Source organism: Myxine glutinosa, chromosome 13 (genome assembly GCF_964187855.1).
Source record: "Myxine glutinosa chromosome 13, kmMyxGlut1.1, whole genome shotgun sequence".
NCBI classification, from domain to species: Eukaryota; Metazoa; Chordata; class Myxini; order Myxiniformes; family Myxinidae; genus Myxine; species Myxine glutinosa.
Genome location: NC_136273.1, coordinates 53,550,905 through 53,569,728, shown reverse-complemented (window position 1 = coordinate 53,569,728; position 18,824 = coordinate 53,550,905). Strand labels below are relative to the sequence as shown.

The window sequence follows — 18,824 nt, the reverse complement described above, 5'->3', positions numbered from 1 at the left end:
TCCATTCGGGGTTCGATCCCCGACGCAGTTATAAACTGTCATCCCGGTGTTTCACAGGTAGGAGGTCGATTCCTCAGTGTGTGTGCCGTCCCTCGGATGGGCATCGAACTGGCATCTTGTCTGCCAGCCTTAGTTGGTGGACGTCAAATATCCCACGACGTGTTTGCGAAAAGAAGGCAAGCTATCGCCGGCACCATTTCCAAATTTCTGGCCAAGTCGAATGTCAGGCCTGGCCAGACAGTTTGTGAAGACTGGCCAAGCTTCCCCCGGCCGACCCAAGTCGAAAAGGTGGGATAATGGTGCAGGTCATCAAAGAATAAGCAGAACACACAAATTATATTCAATTACATGAAGAACGAAGGGAGTTGATGTGTCTTGACAATTCGTTTCCTATTTAGAAGGTAATAATATGATAATCTTCATATCTCGTGTTTCATTGTTGATCAAATTACAGTACAGTAGTTGTAAACTTACAATAGTGACGAATATATGATTACCTGTTTAAATGAAGCAAGTTTTAAATTAATATCAATTTTGAATTTGTACATGTGTATAATATTGTGACAAAGTTCAACAATGTGTCAAAACGAAGGCATCTTGGACAAGACACAGAGTGAAGATATTTTGAAATTGGGGGAAAAATAAAAGGAAGAAAACCCATCGACGTCACTGATGAGAAATGATTCGCATGGTCCTGGGGTGTGGCCGCCCATGCATTTAACCTGTTTTTCTTGTTCATCACGTCACACCTCAAAGTCACAAAATAAGCAATTTCCTGGAAACACCTAATCGTCCCCTCTGGTTTCTTCGGACGTCCAGATACCTGGTTGCTCCGTACATGGTCGTCGCAACATGAACTGTGAGTGTGAGAGAAAAAAAAGATCCTTGAAACGGATTGTGATGATAGTCGACGCTGAAAAATATGTTTGATGGTGCCCGTACGTTGTGCGTACGTGTATGGTGTATGTACGTACGTTCATGATGTACGTACGTTGTAGTTACTACAACGTACATGATTGTACGTTGTAGTTAATTTAAGTGTTTAAAACTTTAAAATACGATAAAATGTTGGGTTTTTATTAATAATTTAAATAATAGTTTCATTTTGTCATCATTCGTCCACCATTTTTTTCTACGTCATGCTCCATAACGTTTCTGCTGACCCTTTCACTCAATGGTGAAGAATCACTTTTAAAATTCTCGTGTGCAGATTCTAATTCAAATCTTCACCAAAACGGAGTCAATTCTTCCTTGTCACACACACAACCTGTTCATTAAGTTTCGGCGGAATCCGTCCACAACTTTTTGAGATATCGTGCTATATATAGTTTTTGTCCCTATCTCTCCATGGTGAAGATTCGTCGACAAAATTATAGCATCCGGATTTGGATGTTCACCAAAATCTAATGATTTCGTCCTTGTCACACACCAAAACTGTCAAGCAAATTTCATCCCCATTGTCCATAACTTTTTGAGATATCCTGCAACCAAAAAGTTGGTGTGCGGCGTATCTTGAGTAAATAGGTGGTAAATCAGGTACCGTGAAATGGGGTTAATTGGGACAGCAAGGTGAATAGGGACACAAACTGAAAAAAAGTTCGGAAACTTTTTTCGCTGAAAATTGATAACCATACTGATTTGTTGATATTTTGGTTGAAAGTGTTCTCTTGTTTTTTAAAAAAGCCACTTATAGGCCCTATTAACCCCATATATGGGTTAAATAGGAATAAATCGGATTTTTATGGCTGTCCCTATTCACCCCGTTTTAGGGGTGAATAGGGACAGTCACTAATACAAAAAAATAATAATCAAGAAACAATCCTGAGTTTCCAACTTATTGCTAAATTGATAGCTCAGATGGATGCACATAATATGCACCCATAATATAAACCACGGTGCCAATGAAAAAAAATATGGGATAAAAAGTTTCTCCAAACTGTCCCTATTTCTTGATTATATTATGGTCCCCCGTCGCACCGCGGAGCGAAAGGGGGACTATGGTTTTCCCCTCCTTCCGTGTGTCCGTCCGTCCGTCCATGCGTGCATGCGTGCGTGCGTAAGCGAAGGACCGCATTCGAATTTGGTGTGCGGGTGCAACCCACGTCAAAATCCAAGATGGCCGCCGCCATGTATGTCTGATGCCATGTATGTCTGAACCTTGTGAGCTGAATATCTTGAAAAATAAGCGAAGAACCAACTTCTAATCTGGTGTATGGGTGTATCTCGGCAAAAGGAAGAACGGTATTGAAAATTGGGTCGTCACGTCAAAATCCAAGATGGCCGCCGCCATGTATGTCTGAACCTTGTGAGCTGAATATCTTGAAAGATAAGCGATGTACCAACTTCTAATCTGGTGTGTGGGTGTATCTCGGCATAAGGAAGAACGCTGTTGAAAATTGGGTCGCCACGTCAAAATCCAAGATGGCCGCCACCATATATATGTCTGAACCTTGTGAGCGAAATATCTTGAAAAATAAGCGAAGTACGGACTTAAAATCTGGTGTGTGGGTGTATCTCGGCACAAGGAAGAACGCTGTTTAAAATTGGGTCGCCACGTAAAAATCCAAGATGGCCGCCGCCATGTATGTCTGAACCTTGTGAGATGAATATCTTGGAAAATAAGCGAAGTACCAACTTCTAATTTGGTGTGTGGGTGTATCTAGGCATAAGGAAGAACGCTGTTGAAAATTGGGTCGCCACGTCAAAATCCAAGATGGCCGCCACCATATATATGTCTGAACCTTGTGAGCGAAATATCTTGAAAAATAAGCGAAGTACGGACTTAAAATCTTGTGTGTGGGTGTATCGAGGCATAAGGAAGAACCCTGTTGAAAATTGGGTCGCCACGTCAAAATCCAAGATGGCCGCCGCCATGTATGTCTGAACCTTGTGAGCGAAATATCTTGAAAAATAAGTGAAGTACCGACTTATAATCTGGTGTGTGGGTGTATCTAGGCATAAGGAAGAACGCTGTTTAAAATTGGGTCGCCACGTCAAAATCCATGATGGCCGCCACCATATATATGTCTGAACCTTGTGAGCGAAATATCTTGAAAAATAAGCGAAGTACGGACTTAAAATCTGGTGTGTGGGTGTATCGAGGCATAAGGAAGAACCCTGTTGAAAATTGGGTCGCCACGTCAAAATCCAAGATGGCCGCCGTCATGTAAGTCTGAACCTTGTGAGCGGAATATCTTGAAAAATAAGCGAAGTACCAACTTCTAATCTGGTGTGTGGGTGTATCTACGCATAAGGGAGAACGCTATTGAAAATTGGGTCGCCACGTCAAAATCCAAGATGGCCGCCTTGCGTCTTCCACTTTGTCAACTCACATCACTTCACCGACGGGGGACCTAGGCGTAACGCTTGTTTTTTTTGTATTAGTGACTGTCCCTATTCACCCGTAAAACGGGGTGAATAGGGACAGCCATAAAAATCCTATTTATTCCTATTTAACCCATATATGGGGTTAATAGGGACGATAAGTTGCTTTTTTTTTTAAAACAAGAGAACACTTTCAACCCAAATATCAACAAATCAGTATGTTTATCAATTTTCAGCGAAAAAAGTTTCCCAACCTTTTTCAGTTTGTGTCCCTATTCATCTTGCTGTCCCTATTCAACCCATTTCACGGTATCCAATTACAGAGAATCAAGGAGTGTTTATTGACAGTTGTTAAAGCTTTCGCAAAGGAGATGGGTGCGAAGTACTGTTATCTTGGCATGCAGACAGACATAGCTCAAACCCACACCCCCCATGACAAGCACCAGTACCCCTAAAATGTATTTGTGTGTGTGTGTGTGTACGTGTATAAATGTACGTGTGTGTGTGTGTGTGTGTGTGTGTGTGTGTGTGTGTGTGCACGTGTGTGTGTGTGCGTGCACGTGTGTGTGTGCAAGGACCTATTCACCCCATTTCACGGTATCCAATTACAGAGAATGAAGGAGTGTTTATTGACAGTTGGTAAAGCTTTAGCAAAGGAGATGGGTGCAAAGTACTGTTATCTTGGCATGCAGACAGACATAGCTCAAACCCACACCCCCCATGACAAGCACCAGTACCCCTAAAATGTATTTGTGTGTGTGTGTGTGTACGTGTATGAATGTACGTGTGTGTGTGTGTGTGTGTGTGTGTGTGTGTGTGTGTGTGTGTGTATGTGCGCATGCACACGCGTGTTTGTGCATGTGTGTACGTGTATGTATGTACGTGCGTGTGTGTGTGTACATGTGTGTGTGTGTGTGTGTGTGTGTTTGTGCATGTGTGTGTATGTGTGCGTGCACACGCGTGTTTGTGTATGTGCGTGTGCATACGCGTGTTTGTGCATGTGTGTATGTATGTGTGTGTACGCATGTGTTTTTCGTTCAGTATCGAGGGGAACTTTTTTTCCCCCAAATTGTCCAGTCCCCCCTCCCTCCCCCCCCCCCCCCCCCCAATCGTGCAAATAAATCTCCGCCGGCTGCTGAGGGAGCCTTTGTTTCGTACTCCCGCTGTGCCAGGAAGGAACGAGGTGCAATTTTTACATCGCAGTGATTTCTCATAAATACATCGCGAGGGCTCGTGCTCGTGGCGTCTCTCTCGGCGTTTTCGGGTCGTCGTCGCACGGTGTGTCCGGGTTTTTCTATCGACATTTATAGTTGCTGCATGCGGAGTGCAGAACGAACGATCGAAGGACCAGGTGCGATTCTTCTCACGACGTCTTGTTCGGTGCACAAAGAGAGCGGGGACCAATTGTGCGTGTGTTGCAGAGCGAGGCGGCGCAAAGCGATACTCGCACAATTGCAAGCCATGTTGGAGCTGCAACTTTTGCCAGTAGAGCAGGACTCATATGGACAGTGTGTCGGGCGAATACTTGCATATCAGGAAGAGCATGAGGACCCCCTTTTGAGCCCTTATTATACCGAGGAAGAGGATTATTTGGAATCCTAGAGGATTATTCGGGCCACTCGATCTGGAGCCGGAATCCAAGTGCTGTCGTGGTCATCGTAGCACACCCCTAAGTCACAGACATCGGCTAACAAGTTCCACCAGTTGGAAAACAGGGAAAATCCTCATAAACCTAAAAATAATTTTTTACTTCATTCCCACTTGCAGGGAATAGGGTATCACTCCACTCCATCAGAGTCCACTGTACCTGCACCCACTGTAGAGGGAATTTTAAAATTCCCTCAAGATGATGGACCCAGCTTGCGTATATCATATTCCCGTCAGGAAACGACTCGTTATCCGGCAACGCCGGGTACTTTTGCTAGTCTACAATAATAAAAGGCAGTGTCCGTCCGTCCGTCCGTCTCCTCCATAACTCCAAAATCATGAAACCTAGTGGCCCTAAACTCTTCCGCACAGTGCGTGGGCAGTAAAAACCAGGCCTTGAGGCGTGTCACGCTCACTCCGGGCCTCGCGCGCGAAACAAACAGGAGTTGTCGCGCAGCTCGTCGTTCTTGCTTGGGGAAAACCGCAGCTCTCCGTCCGTGGCTCTTCCATCTCACGAACACCAGCCCGATGCCGGAACACGGCGCTCGCGATGAAGCCTCCCTGTGCAGAGACCGAAGCACAACCGTCCACTATCTCTTTTTGGAACTAGATGGTATTCATAGAATACTTACGCTGCGCAGTCAACTTGTTGCGAGCCAACTCTTCTGTTTTTTTACATTTTTCTTCTTTGATCCAATATGGCTGCAAGACCACGTGAGCGATGACATCATAAATTTATATTCTCAAATATAATTGTTGCAGAGATCACGCTCAATACATTTCAATCTGATCAGAATAAGCGTTTTCCCTGTCAAATTATGACATCATAATTATGGAACCAATGATGTCATCGTTAACAACACCTATTTCCCGTTCTTTACAATGAGCCATGTTGAAATTTTTTCCATGCAGCGGTTTTGGAGATATAGAGGTGCAACATTTTTCGGTTTTTCCAAGATGGCACCTGTACCACATGACCTATGATGTCATGATTATGATTAAAATATTCTAAAGGAGGAGGCGCTCCTATGGTGAAATTTTCGTGTCTATTAGACCAACAGTTGCTGAATTTTTTTTTATCATGATCGGATGGATGTGTTGTATTTGTCAAATTATGATGTCATAACGAAAGCACCGATGACATCATCATTACATATCTTATTCCCCATGGGGAGTAGTTGACAATGAGCCAGGTCTCAATTTTTTCCATGGAGTGGTTTCAGAGATATAGAGGTGCGAAGTTTTTCCATAATAGCACCTGTACCACAAGAGATATGACGTCATAATAATCATTAAAATATTCTACAGGCGGAGGCCCTCCTATGGTGAAAATTTCATGTCACTCGGACCAACGGTTGCCGAGAAAATGAATTTTTAAAATGCAGACACAGCACATGGCACACGTACGCACTTGAATGCTTAATCCTGGTTTTTGCTTCGTGAGCGCTGGGTAACAAGAGGCTCAAGAGGGAACGTTCGCTCTCAATGCCCAGACGCCAGACGAACAAGGGGACGAGGAGAAGATGCCGGCACACAACCATCACTGCCAGACCCAAATCCCAGAAGGGGGAGGAGAGGAGCAACAACGACCGTTCACTATGGCATCCAGAACGAGAAGGGAAAATGTCCGCCGCTCCAACTACTTTGTACACACTGCTCTGATGCCATCTTTCGTGCTTCACCAATCAGTGTGTGCTTCTTACCAGTCCTTCCCGTCAATCAAAAACCCCGCCCAATCACGGCTCCTCGTGGTGTGGCCTCAGCCTGCCCAACCTGTGCGCTTCCCAAGTCGGGGTTGTCAGTGGTAGGGCTTGATGTATGACTTCTGGTATGTTTTTATTTGGGCGTTTAAATATGGGTGATTGTGTGGCTACGTGTCTACGGTGTGGTGCCAAAACGGGACATAGGAAATAAATTACAGAGGTAACGACGTACAAGGGATAATTACCCATAATCCCTGAGCTAATTAACATACCCCACTCCTCGTAATGGGGACGAAAATACAAACTTAACCCGACAGTCTGGTCTAATACAAAGTCCCTACTAAAAGTACATTGAGGTGGTTCTTCTTCTTCGCGACAGTCGGAGCACACCAATCTATGCAATTCTACCTGGACTAAACTAATCACTGCTTACCCCCAACAAACGTAACAATATCAGCAAAATCTGGATTCGGATATGTGGATTTGATGCTGTAAACGAAATAATCTCCAAATCTGGAATTAAATCTGACAAGATGTAGTACATGTTGCGATTTTACAAGTGTATATATACATTTATTTAAGTGACGCTGTAATTCTCATTCTGAGGTTGTTTTTTTTAATTTAACTTAATAATAGTTTTGAACTGAATTCTTACTTCCATGCGAACTGCTCGCAGACACGTTTTTTGAATGAAATGTTTTTAACAACAGGCATGTTAAGGCCATTTTCCCTGCTAGAGCGGGGGTTAGCCTTGTGGCCCCATGACAATCTTCTCCATTTTGCCCTATTTTCTGCATCTCCCCTTGATAACCCCCTTGCCCGCATTTCCTCTTCCACCACCTTTACTCAAGTCTTTCTCGGTCTTCCCCGTCCTCTACTTCCTTCGACATTCATTTCCATCACACTTCTCAACCAGTAACTTTCATCCTTCCTCAACACATGACCAAACCATCTCAACCTGTTTCTCTTCACAGCATCCATCACAGGTTATATTCCCATCATCTTTCGCAATTCATCATTTGTCTTCCTCTCTCTCAACGACACACCGCACATCCACCGAACCATTCGCATTTCCACCCTTTCCAGCCTTCGTTGCTGCTCTACATTCATTACCCATGTCTCGCTTTCATAAATCATAACACTTCTCACACATGCAGCATACACCTTTCCCTTCAGCTTCAACGACACTCCCCTCCTCGTCAGCACACCACTCAGTTCCCGAAACTTCTTCCATGCACATCTCACTCCAGCAAGAATTGCTGAGTCTGATCCACCTTCTCCATTCAGCATGTCTCAGAGGTAGCAAAATGTTTTCACACCTTCCAGCTTCACACTGTCTCCAAGATGCAACTCAACATTTCCTCCATCTGCAGCTCCCTATGTGCACACCTGACATTTAAATGTAGCTGCCACACTGGTTAATGACCCTCTCAGCCCACTACATTTTTGATGAACCCACTCAGCGCACATTGTACATTGAATGGAGTTCACTCTGACACCCTTCCTGCACACAGCACGAGGTCACTTCCCAGTTCTTTCCACTTCACCACATGCTTTACCACTTGCCATCAACTTCGTTTTTCTTATATTCACCTTCAGACATTTTGTCTCCATACATTCCTTCTACTTATTCATCTTCTCCTTCAGTCCATCCATACTTTCCGCCATCAACACCAGATCATCTGCATACAACTCTCACGGCAAACCCTCCTCTACATTCCGAGCCAGCACCTCCATCACAGCTACAAATAGTAGTGGACTTAGTACCCACCCCTGATGCATTCCCACCTTCAGCTCAAACTCACCACTGTTCCCGTCCTTTGTCCTTACAGCTGTGCACGCTCTCTCGTACATTGCCATCACCACTCTGATCAACCATTCCTCCACTCATAACTTCCTCAATGCCCATGTCACTACTTCGCATGGAACGCTATTGAATGCTTTCTCCAGATCAACAAACCCAAGAAACAACTTCTTCCTCTTCTCCATGTACTTCTCCTGCAACTGCCTTACAATAAAAAGCATGTCTGTCGTTCCTCTTCCTGGCATAAATCCAAACTGCATTTCGTCGATCTTCACTTTCTTCCTTAACCTCCTCTCCAACACCCTTTCCATTACCTTCATTCCATGCTCCAATAACTTTATCGCTCGATACGATCCACAGTCCAGAGAGTCACCTTTCCCCTTGTATAGAGGGACGAGGGTACTCAGTTCCCAATCCATTGGAATGCGGCCTTCTTTCACCACCAGATTACAGATCTCTGTCATTCTCTTCACACCCCAACTTCCCGCTGCCTTCAACGTATCTCCCACAACTGCCGTCGGCCCTCCTGCTTTTCTACGCTTCATTGCTTTTATCGCTTGCTCAACTTCCTTCTCCGTTATCTTCTCTGCCGGTCCAAAAACTGGATTACTCTCGATGTTGATGTCCCATTCATTATCTGCATTCAACAGCATTTCCATACATCTCTTCCATCTCCCTTTAATTCCATCTGGATCCACAACGATTTGTCCCAATTCATCCTTCAAGCAACTCACCCCCATCACATCGCATCTCTCTTTTGCTATCTGCTTTGCAATCCTGAATACCACTCTCTGACCCTCTTCCGAATCCAAGCGTTGTCTGAACATTTTCCTACATGCCTCCTGCACTTTTGCTGCCTCTTTCTTTGCAGCCTTCTTGGCTGCCTTATAACTTTCATGCTCTGCCTTTTCTTCCCCCATACCATTCGCCTTCTGCCACTCCTTGAACTTCTTCCTCTTCTCATCAAGCCTCTTTCCAAATTCATCATCCCACCACAATGTTTCCGAGTGCCTCGTTGGTCCTTTTGTCCATCCACATACCTCACCAATGGCTCTAAACAGGCTATCTTTCATTGACATCCAACCAGTTTCAAGCTCAACCACATCATCCTCTACCCTACTCAGCCTCTCTTTTAATGCCTCCCTTACTGTCACCTCTTTCAACCTCCACACCTTCATTCTCGGTTGGTACTTCACCCGCCGAGCTCTCCTCACACCTTTCACCCTTATGTCGCAGACAACTAAGTGGTGCTGTGAAACAGCCTCCTCCCCCGGGATCACCTTTGTGTCCCAGAGGTGCCCCCTATCTCGCCTACGCACCATCAGGTAGTCAACGGTTGTCGTCGATCCACCTGATGTGTATGTAACAAGCTTATTATCCTCTTTCTGGAACTGAGTATTACAAAACAACAAATCAGCTCCATCAGCAAACTCCAAAATCCTTTCACCTTCTCCATTCCTCACACCATAACCGTAACCCCTATGAACTCCCTCAAAACCATCTATACTCCTTCCCACATGTCCATTTAGGTCTCCTCCTACCACAACAATTTCCTCATCTTTCACGTTTTCCATCAGCTTCTCTATCGCACACCAGAACTTGTCCTTCTCTTCATCGCTCCGACCAACCTGCAGAGCATACCTGAGATGACGTTCACCAAGAGCTTTCCAATCATTATTTTCACCATCATCAACCTTTCACTTACTCGAGTCACACTCACCACACTGTCTACTCCTCAAAAAACAGGACACCAACACCATTCACGCCTTCCGGGCACCCTTGCCACACAAACTTGTGTTTCTGTCCCTGCGTACCCTTCACCATTCTCACATCACTTCCCTTCCATCTCGTCTCCTGCACACAACATATGTCCACTCTTCTTCTGACCAATACTTCCACCACTTCTCCTGATCTCCCTGTCATTTTCCCCACATTCTATGTCCCAAACCTCAGAAACCGATCTCCACGTGGGGCATCAGACGTTTCGTTGTCATAATTGGAGTGATTTCCACCCTTGCTTCGATCGGGTTCCCCACCTTGCTTTCTGACAAGAGGGGGTGAGGACCCCCACGGGGTACTTCGGGCTGTACCCTGCCCATATGTAATTGAATTGTCATGGTTCCCTTTTTGAGGCAATGTTTTATGGCCGAATGCCCTTCCTGACGCCAATCCTTCTAGTCACCTATTACGACATGCGGGGATACCGTGTACCTATTCTAAACTGGGGTACACACTGGGAAAATTAAGAACAGGGATACAACACAACAACCAAAAGACCCAGAAGACCCAAAAGTCCCTGAAGACCTGTAAGACCCAAAAGACCCTTTAGACCCATTAAACCCCAAGATCCTCAAGACCCGAAAGATCCTCAAGACCACTTTTACTTTGAAGACCCTTTCAATACTTTAGACACCTTGAGATCCCTTCACCATTCCAACCTTATATACCATTTAAGCCTTTACACTCCTTAAGTCCCTTTCGACCACTTAGACCTCAACACCATTTAGACCCCCTGCACCCTTCAGACCGATTAGACAGCTTTGACCCTTGGCCATTTAGACGTTGGAGCTTTGCACCACTTGGACATTTTTTGATTGCAAATAAATTACATATAAATAATATCACCAATATTACAAATACATTTATACAAAACAAATGTTTGTATTAGGAAATGTTTGTCTTATGATTGGTGTAAATCATAGCAACTCAAGTTCAATAAAGTCATTATCCTCAGTTTAAACAAGTCCGTGCCTCTGCAGCAACGTGTGGTGGTTCGAGCGTAGCGAGCTGAACGTTGCTAGTATTGTTACGTGGTCCCCTCGGTGAATACCTGGTCTCGGTGGCCCCCGGACCATGAGAGGAACTCCGCCAGCAAGCTGTATTATATATGCGCTTTTGCCACGCAATCCATATGAATTTCACCCAGGAGACAACTGATGTTCAAGGATATATTTCCAATGGTAATGATACCATACAATTTCAATGACACAACCACGGAGATCTTCCCCGAGCAATCAACAATACACAACCATCAACAATTCCCAATTCACAAGCACTTCCCTATGAGTAAGATGGCCATCTTATATATGTGTGTCCCGGTGAGTACTCACAACCCCCTTTCGGTCTCTGCTCCTCACAATGTCTCTGGGCCCCTCCCGACCAAGATACTGGTCGCGTCGCCGCACTCGGGCGGTTGAACGAACCCCGGGTGGACGTTTCTCCACCGGGCAGGTATCGTACCAGGCACCGTGGCTGCAGCCCCTCGTGGCCACGCGAAGCGGGTACGGTAGAGCAAGCCAAACCCCACGCCGCTTGCAAGGCGCGTTAGGCCCCAACGTGCGACCCGCACGCGTCTGTTTAGACCGTGCCGCGAACGATGCCAGACGCGGGGTCGATGCACGGCCCCACGTCAACCTGACGTCTCCACCGGGCAGGTACACGTCCCGGTAATTCCTCTCGCCAGACAGGCTTCGGAACGCCGCTTTTCCACGCAGCGCAAGGTCGATCCCACCTTTTGTCGGAGCGGGGCGAGGAAGAAGAATCCCCGTCCTTTTTTCCTTGTGTCTTTTCCTCTTCCGTTTCCGGTCCCTTCCGTTTCTGGCCACTCTTTCAGAAGGGCTCCTGACCCTCCAACCACAACAACTACACAACAACTACAACCACAACAACTTAATATACTACACACGGATAAGCAAAGACCTGAATGGTAATTCACATACATTCACATAAATATGTAATACTCCCCCCCTTCAAGAAAGAAAGTTTGAACCCAGCGAAAACTTTCTTTGCCGGCCAATTTGGAGAAACAAACCAGATAACTCAACCCCCCCACATTATCAGTTCCCCCCGGGCACAGTTATCACTCAAAAATAAAGCAACCAAAATTTCACCACAACCCCTCCAGATTACTCACTCTGGACTAAGCACCAGCAACGACATTGTCCCTGCCAAATCAAACTCCATCTCATGACCCTCTGACTTTGACCGTCAGTTTCTTGTGAATGAAGGTTAAGGGGTTGATCAAAGATCCAAAGTTACGCCACTCGATAGCACTTTTTCCGGGAGGCCAAGCCGAGTATTCACTACATGGATGCCTTTAGGAACGTGAAGTTCACGGTTAGTCCGTGCAGGAAAGTTCTCTACAGGGGCGCCTTGAGGAACGGGAGTTCACGGTTAGTCCGTGCATGAAAGTTCACTACATGGACGCCTTTAGGAACGGCGTTCACAGTTAATCCGTGTAGGAATCTTGGCTCGGCGGCTCCGCCGCATTCAGTGCTTCAACTTCTCAGAACTTCCCTAATAATTATGGTGGGACCGCTTGTCCCTGTAGTCCCATGAATAGCGGTCTCCTTCTCGGCCACTACTTTGACAATCCTTCCTTCGGGAGCTGCCGTAACTCAGGGAGCCTCCATAATAATATTGATTGCGGCCACCACCAAAACTACCGCCCAGTTGTCCTCTCCTGTAGACCTCTCGACGCCTACGAAATGCCTTCCCTACTGTTATCGTCCGACCCTCCAAATCCTTGCCATTCCAATTCTTCTCTGCCTCTCTGGCGTCTTTTGTGCTGGCAAACGTGACAAAGCCGAACCCTCTTGACTGTTGCGTTTCCCAGTCTCTTACCAACCGCACTTCCACCAGCGGCCCATATCTGTTGAAGACAGAGGTCAGAACTTCTTCCTCTGTTTTGAAGTTCAGTCCCCCTACAAATAACTTGGCACTTTTGTCGCCATCCCGAGCTGGTGTGGTGTTATTTTCCCTGCTGGGCTCTTTACCCACCCTCAGGTTACCATAAACTTGACCCCCGGCCAAATCATTCCCGATAACCACAGATACACCCTCTACAGGAAGCGTGGTTGTAAACCGACGGTGACCGGTCCTGACACCAAATCGGACTCCAAATGGATGACCTGAAGGGGAGCACTAACACCGCCCCCGATCCCCTGTAAACGAACACTATCCCCCGTTGCCGTCTCCTCGGACCATGGCAAAATGCCTTCAAGCATTAAAGATTGATGTGCCCCTGTGTCCCTCAATATCCTAACCGGTTTCCGGTTAGTCGAGGCTCCATCCCGTGACACAAACCCCTCTGAAATAAATGGTTGGTAACCCTTTTGATGGCGATTTCTCACAATGGCCATTGCATTTGGAGTCGTAGTAGTCGGACTCCGCTCTGGGTCTTCGCTTTTCATGCGGTAACAACTGGACATCAAGTGTCCAGGTTTCTTGCAAAAAGCGCAAGTAGGCCCGGAGGAAAAACTCGTGGTCTGCCTCGGGCCCCCCGAACTATAAGTTTGTCTTGGGCCCGCATCCCTCTGATTTCGAACAGGTGGGGTATCATAGTTGTCCCCATAATCATCTCGAGGCCGCCGCCATGTATGGTCGTTCTCCGCACCTGCTGTTCCCCACCTCCCCTGCGGAGATCTAGGCGAGGAGTTAGGTTCGTGGACCCCTATTCGGTGGGTTAAGGCATAATCATCTGCCATGGTGGCTGCGTCCCACAACTTTGGTACTTTCTTTTCCTGCAGGTACACTTTGATGTCCTCGTGGACACACTGCTGGAATTCCTCCACCAGGATCAAGTCACGCAATGTTTCGAAGTCTTTCCCGACTCCTTTTGACTCACACCACCGATCAAACATGTTTTCTTTCACTCTGGCAAACTCCACATGGGTCTCACTCTCCCTCTTCCTGGCATTCCTGAATTTTTGCCTGTAAGCTTCCGGAACCAACTCATAGGCCTTGAGGATGTGCTTCTTCAGTACCTCATAATCTGCACATTGGTCCATTGGTAGCGCCAAATAAATTTCCTGAGCTTTCCCCACCAGCACACTTTGCACGAGTATGGTCCAGGCCTCCTCCGGCCAGTTTAATTGTCGAGCCACTTTCTCAAAGTGTGGAAAAAATTTCGCGACTTCTTTTTCACTGAACGGTGGAACCAGCCTCACATGTCTGCCCACATCCCAGGTTTTCTGGTTAGGTGTCGACCCCGTCAGCAAGGGTGGTGCCTCTCCCCGTTCTCTCATTAACTCCAGCTCCTTGAATTTGATTTCTTGCTGAAGCTCCATGTCACGTTCCTTTAATTCCCTTTCCGCTTTTCTCTCCTCTGCTTCGAGGTCCCTTGCAGCTCTCCTCTCCTCTGCTTTTCTCCCTTCTAACCTTTCCTGGAGTTCTCGTTCCACTCTCCTTTCCTCTGCTTCTGCTTTCCTTTCTTCTTCTTTTAACCTTTCCTGGAGTTCTCGTTCCACTCTCCTTTCCTCCGCTTGTTTCTCTTCCCTCCTCTCTTCTGCTTTCCTTTCTTCTTCTGATCTTTCCTTTTCTGCTTTCCTTTCTTCTTCTGATCTTTCCTTTTCTGCTTTCCTTTCTTCTTCTGCTCTTTCCTTTTCTGCTTTCCTTTCTTCTTCTTTAATCCGTTCCTGGCTCCGTAATTGCAACTCCAGTTTCCGGAGCTCAACGTCTTCTGGTTCTTCGGGTAGCCACTCCCAGGCTAACTCGTCCCATGTTCCTAATCCCACCATAGATTGTATCACCGTGGCCTGCAACTCTGCCTTCCTCAAATTAGTTCGGACCTCCAAGTTAAAATGTTTGGCCAATTTCAAGAGGTCCGACTTTAGCAACGCTCGGAACTGTGCCTCACTCGGGGTTACCCCAAAGTTCTGTGCCACAAACGCCATGGTGCCTATCGTTAACACCTGTTAACCTTCCCCCAAGACTTTACCCCAATTTCTCAAAAAAAAAATTTCCAATTAATAATTAATTAATAAATTTTAATTAATAAAAAATATTATTATTTTATTATTTTATACAATTTTAAATCCCGGACGTAGACCCAATTGCGAAACCGCAAATCGTAATTTGGACGAGCCCCCAATTCTGTTACGTGGTCCCCTCGGTGAATACCTGGTCTCGGTGACCCCCGGACCGTGAGAGGAACTCCGCCAGCAAGCTGTACTATATATGCGCTTTCGCCACGCAACCCATATGAATTTCACCCAGGAGACAACTGATGTTCAAGGATATATTTCCAATGGTAATGATACCATACAATTCCAATGACACAACCACGGAGATTTTCCCCGAGCAATCAACAATACACAACCATCAACAATATTTCCCAGCCACAATCAATTCCCTATGAATAAGATGGCCATTGTATATATGTGTGTCCCGGTGAGTACTCACACCCCCTTTCGGTCTCTGCTCCTCACAATGTCTCTGGGCCCCTCCTGACCAAGATACTGGTCGGCGTCTCCGCACTCGGACAGTTGAACGAACCCCGGGTGGACGTTTCTCCACCGGGCAGGTATCGTACCAGGCACCGTGGCTGCAGCCCCTCGTGGCCACGCGGAGCGGGTACGGTAGAGCAAGCCAAACCCCACGCCGCTTGCAAGGCGCGTTAGGCCCCAACGTGCGACCCGCACGCGTCTGTTTAGACGGTGCCGCGACGATACCAGACGCGGGGTCGATGCACGGCCCCACGTCACTTGACGTCTCCACCGGGCAGGTACACGTCCCGGTGATTCCTCTCGCCAGACAGGCTTCGGAACGCCGCTTTTCCACGCAGCGCAAGGTCGATCCCGCCTTTTGGTCGGAGCGGGGCGAGGAAGAATAATACTCGTCCTTTTTTCCTCGTGTCTTTTCCTCTTCCGTTTCCGGTCCCTTCCGTTTCCGGCCACTCTTTCAGAAGGGCTCCTGACCCTCCAACCACAACAACTACACAACAACTACAACCACAACAACTTAATATACTACACACGGATAAGCAAAGACCTGAATGGTAATTCACATACATTCACATAAATATGTAACAGTATATACAGTATATATAAATTTAGGTAGCCTGATTGTTTTTGCATCTCCATTCCTTGTATAACTATTTCGATAGGACGCAATTCCTGACCCGATTATATCATTTTGGATTGGTGCTTAATGGGCACAGTGTTGTATTCCAAAGTGCAGCATTGAGCTGTGTGACTCATCTGCCATTCACGAAAACTGGTTGAGTTATTACCAGCACCAAGAAGGAATCAAAATTCTTACTCAAACATCAGGCCTGGCCAGCAAGGTTGTGAAAGACTTCGGCCAAGCTTGTAAATTATATTTTGGCCGTTAAAGGCTTAGACTTAGTAGTTTTGTTTGGACACGTTTGTGGTATCTAAATTAAAGACTTTTAAAAACTCTTTTAATGTCAATTATTTTATAATTCTGCTAAATATTACCATTATGAATCTGAATTACGCTACACAACACCAAATTATTTCAAAAAAGAAAAAAAATTTAAATTGAAAATGTTTAAAATAATTGTGGAGGATTAACACAATTTGGTGGTGTGTTTTTGTCCTTTATTTCCTAGACTTGAGGATGTCGCAACACAATGTCCACCTACAAAGTGGTGCCAATGCAAAGCCTGCAACTACTTTTGGTGCCAATTAAGTAGGCCTGGTGGGTGGAACGACGAGTACTCCTCCTTAACTGGCTGCCGAAGCGAAAAAGGTGGATTATCTTCAGGTGCCAGAAAAGAGTTTTAACCAAGTAATCCAGTATCAATGGCCGGCAAAGCAGGTGGCCCACCATATGTGGCTGGAGAAGCAGAGGCTGGCAATGCCCTGTCTGTGGCTGGGAAATCCACGCCTGTGGTCGGCAAAGATGTGGCCTCTCGCTCGGCGTCTGTGGGCGGCAAATCTGTGTCTATGGCCGGCAAAGCTGCAGCCGCTGGCCCAACTCCTGTGACCGAAAAATCCGCGGATATAGCCGGCAAAACTGTGGCCTCTGGCCCAGCATCTGTGGCCGGCAAATCAACAGATGGTGGCACAGAATCTGTGCCCGGCAGGGCAACGGTCAGAGAAACAGTGTCTCTGGCCAGCAAAGCAGGGACCGGTGGAACGGTGACTCTGGCCAGCAAAGCAGGGACCGCTGGAACGGTGACTCTGGCCAGCAAAGCAGGGGCTGGTGGAACGGTCTCTCTGGCCAGCAAAGAAACAGCCGTTGGAACAGTGTCTCTGGCCAGAAAAGCAGGGGCTGGTGAACAGGCATCTGTGTCCGACAAAGCAGCAGCCGATAGCCGAGCATCTGTGACCAGCAAAGCAGTGAGCAGTACCCTGGCACCAGTGGCCGTTATAACACAAACCAGTGGCCCTGCATCTACGGCTGGCAAATCAACAGCTGCACGGCCAGCATCATTGATCAACAAATCAGTGCCCAGTAGCCCGTCATCGGTGGTGAACAATGCAGCGACCAGTGGCCCGACATCAATGGCTAACAAAGTGGCAAACGGTGACCCAGCATTGATGGGGAAAAGAGGAGTTCCAAGTGGTCCAGCATCGATGGCTGGGAAACCTGCAACAAATAGACTGGCCACAGAAGTAGGCACAGAAGTAGCAGGTAGAGCACCCAACACCTCTTTCCAAGATAAACTTTGTCGTGATGTATATAAAAAGTTGAGCTGAGAATATAAAAAGACAATATAGAATCTGCCTTGTCGTGATATTTATTTTTTTTTGTATACATAATCGAGGCTCGTTAAAGAGTTAACACTTATCACACAAACAAATCAAACAGACAAACAACCAAAGTATATAAAAAGGGGAGCGGTAGACGAGATGGGGAGAGAAGGGGAAGCACATAAACACAACATTTGTGAGGGGCATCGGGAATGTGTGGGAGGCAGAGGGCTTGGGGGGAGGCGGCGTGGGAAGAGGGGGGGGGGTGGGGAGTCGTGATGTATATTTTATTCAGACAATGAGAGTCATCAGCTTTTCCAAACATTTTTTATGAAAAATTGACTTTGTAATAAGTAACAGCTATGATATTTTTTACCCCCATTAACCTTTCCCAAATCCACCGCTTTCCAAATTTCCAGCTTTTCCTTCCATTCTGTGATGGAATGTTTGTGGCTGTATCCATCTTGTTCACCCACTGTGTCCCTCGCACCCCTCCCCCATATCATGCTAATAGTATCTATATATTTTCAGGTTATAACCCAATAAATATTTCTGTATATTTTCAGGTTAGGCATATGTTACTGCAGGCATCGTGAATACGTGAGGCTGTGTGAATCACCCTGATAACTTTTGTTATATCTGTGGGAAATACACTCCACGTAGCCAGTGCAAGAACCTTACCAAGAGGGTGAAAGCTGCTTACAAGTATTATTTTGAATGTAAAGTTGGAGACCAAGACAAGCTGGGCACCTCATGTTTGCTGCACCGTGTGTAACTCGCGCCTTATGCAGTGAGTGGTTCAGTGGTAAAAGGAAAGGAATGCCTTTTGCTGTGCCAGTGATATGGTGTGAGCCAACGAATCATCACTCTGAATGCTACTTTGGTATGACAAATATTGCTGCTTTA

At 46.4% G+C, this 18,824-nt stretch overlaps 1 pseudogene across 1 annotated transcript in view; it reads left to right on the top strand.

The window, feature by feature from the left end:
• Positions 1 to 713: 713 nt before the first annotated feature.
• The window catches only part of LOC144888581 (sterile alpha motif domain-containing protein 9-like), a 72,606-nt pseudogene continuing 54,495 nt past the window's right edge, over positions 714 to 18,824 (top strand). The window contains exons 1-2 of the transcript XR_013621149.1: positions 714 to 859; positions 16,832 to 17,859. The product of XR_013621149.1 is annotated as a sterile alpha motif domain-containing protein 9-like (transcript). The remainder of the gene's footprint in view (positions 860 to 16,831; positions 17,860 to 18,824) is intronic.